The 7,812-nt window shown below is 33.0% G+C and overlaps 1 long non-coding RNA gene across 1 annotated transcript; it reads left to right on the plus strand.

The window, feature by feature from the left end:
* The first annotated feature begins 730 nt into the window (after positions 1-730).
* Positions 731-1,815, plus strand: LOC115719728 (uncharacterized). Its single transcript, XR_004012240.2, has 3 exons — positions 731-1,055; positions 1,199-1,315; positions 1,611-1,815. It is a non-coding gene; the product is annotated as an uncharacterized LOC115719728 (long non-coding RNA).
* Positions 1,816-7,812: the final 5,997 nt, after the last annotated feature.

The raw sequence follows: 7,812 nt of genomic DNA on the forward strand, positions 1-7,812 counted from the left end.
AAATATGAGGCAGAGAAGGTGGTTGGAGTTAGTTAAAGACTACGATTGCAAAATACTGTATCACCCCGGGAAAGCCAATGTGGTGGCCGATGCTCTAAGCAGAAAAGGTCCCGGTCAAGTGTGTACTACGATTATGATAGCTCCTCAAGTAGCCTCGGAAATGGTTAGTGCAGGAATTGAGTTCGTGGTCGGGAAATTGCATAATTTAACACTCCAATCTGATCTGTTGGAGAGAATCAGAAAGGCACAACTGGAAGATCCCGAGCTAGCACTACTACAAATTGACTATTTAGTGACACTCTTTAGTGACCCACATAAAAGTGCGAGTCACTAAAGAGTTAAGGGTGAGTTATAGTGACACACATAAAAAGATTCTAAAAATTTAGTGTTAGTGACCTACAAATTGAGTCACTAAAAAATATGAGTGTCACTAAATATTAACTCCCATAATTTCTATTATTTTTTTTAAAAAAAAAGTATTAACATATAGTGACACGCTAAGTGTGACTGGATAAATGTGTGCTGACCCACCTGGCATGTCACTATATCATAATCCAAATTAAAAAAAAAAATATACTGTTATTAATATTTTAAATTAAATATATATATATATTTAGAAAGTAGTGAAAGACTTCTTAATCCAAATTAAAAAAAAAATACAGCTGTTATTAATATTTTAAATTAAAAATACAGCTTTTAATTAATACACTTACCATTTATTTCTAACACATTTACTATTTCTCAAATAAAAAAAAACCCTAGCAGTAGCAACTATTTCTCAAGCCGCCTCCTCCCTTTATCATCGTTCCTTTCTCTCTCTCTCTCTCGGATAGGCGGACGGTCCAGGCGAGTGAATGGACAGGCCGGCAAGCGGACGGACAGCGACGACCTCTCACCTTTCCCATCTCTGTCTCTCTCGGTTCTTTGTGCGACGATTTTTGAGTTTCCATTGCCGGTCGTCGCCCCTCAACCACGCCCAGGACAGCAGCTCGAAAGTGTGAACTAACCACGCACCACCGACGATCTTTTCGTTTGCAGGCACAATAGTTGCCTCAGTACTGTTCTGATTTTTGTTCTTGTTTGAGACCGTCGATCTCCTCTTCTTCTTGTTTTTTTTCTTGTTTGAAAAGCCCAGCAAAAACTTTTATATGAGCCTTTTAAGTGCCTCACTAATATATCTCCTTTCTGTTTGTCTCAGCAAAGGGAGAACCTAACTGAAAGTGTGAACAAGGCTATTGGCGAAGACGACGACTGTGGATACTTTGAAATGGTTAAGACGAAGCATCAAAAGTCCGAACCCAAGAGGCAAACTCACGTAAGTCTCTCGCTCTTCTCTTCTCTTCTCCAGTCCATTCATGTTCTTCTTAAATGTTTATAGTTTTGATCCTACGAAAAAGAATTGTTCCTTCTGAATTTGTGAATGAGAAATACAAGTTTGAGTGAGTTTAATGTGTATTAATTTTCCTTTTGATTATTTTACTCTGCTCTTAAAATTTTGGATTTTTAATTGGAACGACCCAATTAGAGTTGGGTTGTGGAAATGGTTACTTTCATGTAATTGATTAATTTTGGATAAAAAAAAAATCAAGCCTGAATTTTCTGTGTTTCAGGTTACGGGCGGTTGGGGGTTTGCTCTGCACGGGTTCGCAAGTAGCTGTTCTTGCATTGTCGGGGTTCACAGGTGGCTAGTTCCGTCGTAGAGGTTGGGTGTTTGGATGGGATATTAGGAGCTTTCCAAAGTAAAAATTTTATCACATTTATTTTGGGTTTCATAAATTTGGTTTTGATTTAGTAATGGTTCTCATAATCTTCACATTTTTTTTCTTCATTTTGAGATTTGTTTATCTCTGATTGCATAGCAATATTGTAACTTTTTCTAGTGTTAATGTATAATGATGATGTATATGTTAGTATACTAATAATTTATCTCTAATTTGATTATAGTGTTTGTATGGTGTTATGGAAGAATTTATCTATCTCTATTGTGATTTGTAATTAACTTGTAAATTAATTTAAGTTTTTATTTTAATAAAATACAATTTTTGTCTATCTTTATGTGTAATTTATAAATTTTACATTTAGTTAATTAAAATTATTATTGTTATAATTAATATATTTATATAATTAATATAAATTATTATTTATAATATAAAAAATTTGAATTAAATTAAATTAAATATTATTTTTTTTAGAAAAATATTTAATATAGTGGCACTTTTTGTGTGTCACTATATCTTTAAAAATATTAATAAAAAATAAAAAAAATGATATAGTTACACTCTAGGTGTGTGGCTGTTACTTTTTTAGTCTGACAAAACATGACTCTATACCCCTATAGTGACACGCATAAAATGAATGCAAAAGGTTTCAGTGACACGTGTGAAGTGTCACTAAAAATTATCTTTCCAGTCACCCTCATTAGTGACGCGCGTTGAAGTGTCACTATATACTTTTAGAGTTACTCAATGTGTGTCACTAAAACCCATTTTTCTAGTAGTGTAGTTAAAGTTCGAGATGAAGTGGTGGCTGGTCGGCCTAGAGGCTTTTCAATCTCGAGAAGTGGAATGTTGTTATATAAAGCTCGAGTTTGTGTTCCTAGTGTTGATAAACTTAAGAAAGAGATACTTGATGAAGCTCACACCACGCCTTACTCGTTGCATCCGGGAACCACCAAGATGTATCAGGATTTGAAACCCTACTTCTGGTGGTATGGGATGAAAAGAGATGTGGTGGACTATGTGTCCAAGTGTTTAACCTGCCAGCAGATTAAGGCTGAACATCAGAGGCCGGCAGGGTTAGTGCAACCTTTAATCCTTCCAGAATGGAAGTGGGAGGACATCGCAATGGACTTTGTAACTGGGTTACCTAGAACTACAGGGATGTATGATTCTGTATGGGTCATTGTGGATAGATTTACAAAGTCGGCTCACTTTCTACCAGTGAAAGTTACCTATTCAGTGGATCAGTATGCTGAATTGTATGTGAAGGAGATAGTTCGTCTCCATGGAGCCCCTAAATCTATTGTGTCAGATAGGGATCCAAAGTTCACATCGAAGTTTTGGGTGAGTCTTCAGAAAGCTATGGGTACCAAGTTAAAGTTTAGTACAACTTTTCACCCTCAGACTGATGGTCAGTCAGAAAGAACTATCCAGATTTTGGAAGACCTACTGAGAGCCTGTGTCATGGACTTTGAGGTTTCATGGAGTAAGTACTTGCCTTTAATTGAATTCTCCTACAACAACAGCTACCAAAGTACAATAGGGATGGCTCCCTATGAGATGTTATACGGTAGAAAATGTCGTTCTCCTATTCATTGGGACGAGACAGGAGAAAGGAAGTACCTGGGTCCAGAATTAGTGCAAAGGACCAATGAAGCTATTGATAAGATCAAGGCTCGGATGCTTGCTTCTCAAAGCAAGCACAAAAGTTATGCTGATCCGAAGCGCAGAGATGTCACATTTCAGGCAGGGGAACATGTTTTCCTGCGAGTTTCACCCATGAAGGGTATTCGGCGCTTCGGGAAGAAGGGTAAGTTAAGTCCTAGGTTCATTGGGCCATTTCAGATACTCGAGAAGGTCGGGCAGGTAGCGTATCGGCTAGCCTTACCACCAGCATTATCAGCTGTTCATGACGTATTTCACATCTCTATGTTAAGGAAATACGTGTCAGACCCGACCCATGTCTTGAGTTATGAAGCCCTTGAACTACAACCAGACTTATCCTATGAAGAGCAACCAGTTCAGATTTTGGATAGGAAAGAAAAAGTTCTTCGCAACATGACTATTGCACTGGTTAAGGTGCTCTGGAGGAACAGTAAGGTGGAAGAAGCCACCTGGGAATTGGAGTCAGATATGAGGACTCAACATCCAGAACTATTCAGGTTAGATTTCGGGGACGAAATCCTATTAACGGGGGGATAATTGTAATGACCGCTCTAGTAATGTGGATTAGAAAAGGCAATTAACACTAATTTTTATTATTTTATTATTTTATTATTATTTGTGAATTAATTTTGAATGTGGACCCCAATATTTAGAAATAAATATTAGAGTTATAATTTCTCAATTTTGGAGATTTTATTAAACTCTAGGGGTATTATTTAGCTTATATGTGAAATATGTTAATTTTGTAATTTTTGCTCGGTGACAACGGAAAATGCGATGGATGGCTAGATTGATCACATGGGTAAGTTTAGAACCCTATTTCATAGTGGGAAATATTTTAGAGAAAATAAATTATCGGGATTGAGCGGGGTTATGGAATTGACCATTTTACCCCTAGTTTCAAAGAAATACCCTAGTTTAAGTCTAAGGGCATTTTAGACATTTTGTTAATGGTGGATTAGGTGGCTTATTGGTTGATTGACACCTAGCACTTGACTTTTCAGCCATGAATTAATTAAGGGAAAATCAATTCATTTGAGGGAAAAAATCAAAGGAAACCAAAATCTAGAGAACTCCCACTCTTTCTCTCTTTTCTCTTTCGGCTGGGGCTTGATCAAGGGGGGAAGGGCTGTTAATTCTTGGAGTTTCCAGCAAACGAAGCTTGAAAGATTCAGTTGAGGTAAGCCCTAATGAAACCTTTCTTAATTTCTAAGTTTTAAAGTTAGGTTGAATTGGTGATTTTGCAATTTAAGGGCTGTTAGGTTTGTTTATGCTTAGGGTTCGAATTGTATAGGTTATTTGAGTTAAATTAAGTTCCTAGCAGCTGATTTTGTTGATTGGGTTAAGCTTTATGCAACCTTGAGCTTTGAATGTAAAGCTTTGTTCATTAATGGCAATTTGAGTTGTGATGGTTTGTTTTGTGAATTACTGCCTGGAAATCATTGTGTATGCATTGTATAGGTATACTGGAGAGTTTGGTTAAGTTTGGGCTTGATTTGAATTAAGGGGGGAAGATTTTTGGTTCCCAGCAGATGAACCGGAATTCCGGTTCTGGGTGGTCTGTACCAACCGGTCGACCGGTTGGTGACCCAGAACCGGGATGCCGGTTGGAAACCGGTCTGCCTGTTGGGGGATTTTCCAGAACCCTAGTTTTGGCCAATTTTGGGTTATATAGGGTATTGCCATGAGGTTTATCGATAGGGAAACTTTTAGTTTCAAGTTTTAAGTCCCGGAAAGTGATTTAGCGAGTCACTCATCTGTATTACCATTTTTGTGATTAGGGCATCCATCTAGCACGTGAATTCCGTTCAGGTCGGCCAGCACACTTGAATTTGGAAAACAGGTAAGAACTGTGTATAATGTATGATGTGGTTATCTGAATGTGTGTATATGTGTTTATATATGCATGCTTGAATTATATTAAACACTACCAACACTTGTATGAATAAGTTATAGAGTGTATTGGTACAGTGATTGATGTTAATGTGAGTACAATACAGTGATACTAACACAAGCATAAGAAAATGCTAAGGTGTGTGGTACATCACTCAGTGTTACTCAGTGATCGGGATAAACCCTACCAACACTTGTACAGTGAGGTACGATGTGTATGTGGTATAGTGGTTGTACCCTGGTAATGAACGTTCATACTCATCTGTTAAGCTCTGTAAATGGGTGTATGGGCGCCTATTTACAGGTCGGAAATTATATGGTATGTTATATGCAATTCTTACTGAGTCTGTTGACTCACAGTTTCTGCTTCCATGTGTAGGTAAAGGAAAGGCGAAGGCTGAACAGGAATGAACCTGAGCTCGGGTGAGATTGTACATGTCAAGCGGCGCGACCTGGAGTGTTCGGTCTCAGGACATCTGGGAGTTGTATTTTGAAAGTCGTTGTGCGACCTGTAAATCTGTATATTTTGGATTGTATGTTTGAAAAGTAAAGTTTGTAAAGTTTTAAAAATCGGGATCCCGGCACTTGTAAATATTTTATTAAATTACAGAGTTTAGTATTTAATGTGAAAGTTTTAATTTAACACGTTTTTCGAGAAATTTCTTTGGTTAGCAAAGATTGCACAATTATTGAAAAAGCACTGTAGCGTGCCTTAGCATTAGGGCGTTACATTTGTAATTGGTTATTTTGTGAAATATTTTATTCTTTATAAATTATAAGTTAGAAAAATGATATTTTATATCATTTTACTTATCAAACATTTATAAATAATATTTAAAATATTTAAATAACCTAGATATTTTTGTAGAAATTTGAAAAAAAAAAAAAGCTTAATTTGAGATATTTTGACATATAATTTGGATAATTATTATTTGTTTATTATTTTATTCCTAAAATAATAATTGCCTAATCATATCTATTTTAAAATTAGTTTATTTTGTTATTTTAATTTTATTGAATTATAAGATTAGAAAATGATATCGAAAATATTTATTTGGTTATTTTCAAATGATTTATCTTACTAGATATTTAATTTAATTTTATAAAAATAATTTAAATAAACCTGGATATTTTAAATTATTTTGAAATTTAAATTTTGAAGAGATATTTAAGGTTGTTTCAGCAACCCTAAATTTTCAAAATTTAGTTGGTTAGTTAAAATATTAGTTTAATTATATAAATATCTTACTTCACAATTTGTTACATGGACATTGTTTGTTTATTTAGAAAACTTTTTTTAACAAACCTATTATTTATTTGATATAATGATTAACTTGTTGACAGATCTAATGATCTAATTTTAATCATAGTCTAATTGTCAATAGATCTTAAAATTATGTGGAACATGTAAATTTTGTATTTCTTTCATTCGTGTAAACCTAGAAACATGATAGGACTTATCAAAATCAATTTGACCTGTGTGAGCCTATATGTTTGCTTTTGGACTTAGATGCATATAAGAATCTCATTTATTTTTAGATATATAAATGGACTAGGTTGCTAAAATAAAATATCATCCACATGATAGTTTTATTTAGGCACAATTAGTATTGGGCTTATTCAATGAAAAACAGTTATTTAATTCAAGAATAAATTCCCTCACATTAACAATCTCAATTGTAAAAGCTCATTTGCCTTATTTAAATAATTGTATTAGGCTAATTATACTAGTTTAACCTAATTAAACTAAGAATCAGTTTTTCTATTCAAGTTTGAGGTTACTTATTTTATGGGGGACCTTGACTTTATTTTTTGACTCTGGTTTGGATTTTTGAGTAAATGACTCCTTATAAAAAAAATATGCAAGAGTTTAGCGTTTTTTTTTAAAAAAAAATACATTCAACCTATTTCATTTTTTACTTTTTAAGTATTTAAATAAAAAAAACTAAATAATTAAGTGTAATCATTTTAAATTAAAGTGATAAGTATAATAAAATTTTAATTATGAAATTATATGTGTATAATTTTAAATTATAAAGAATTTTGCTATAAAAATTTTAATAATTTAAGAGCAAAAAAAATTGCTAAATGATTCTTATTTAATAATAAAATATGAAAAATTAATCAATAATTATAATTAATTTAATTTAAAATATAATTAATCTTCGTTAAAGTTTTATAAGAAAATAAATATTTAGGTGACTATTAGGTTATAAGTTAATTATTATTTATTTTTATTTAATTTCCGAATTAATCACAACCATTCAATGATAATCTAATGAGTAAAAAAATGTAACCATGATGGTTACATATTTAATGTAAACATTGAAATCTCTTTCTTTTCTTAAGAGATTTAATTAAATAGAAAAATTATATTTATGTTAAAAATTAATTTATGTAATTTTAGATCAACATAAATTAGAATTATTTTTCCAGTTTTTATTTTATTTTATTTTAAGTAGATTTCGAAAATGTGTTACTTTAATATATTAGATTTCGAATTCAATTATATATATTTATAGAAAATTAAATTTGA

The sequence above is a fragment of the Cannabis sativa genome, chromosome 4, assembly GCF_029168945.1.
Source record: "Cannabis sativa cultivar Pink pepper isolate KNU-18-1 chromosome 4, ASM2916894v1, whole genome shotgun sequence".
NCBI lineage: Eukaryota > Viridiplantae > Streptophyta > Magnoliopsida > Rosales > Cannabaceae > Cannabis > Cannabis sativa.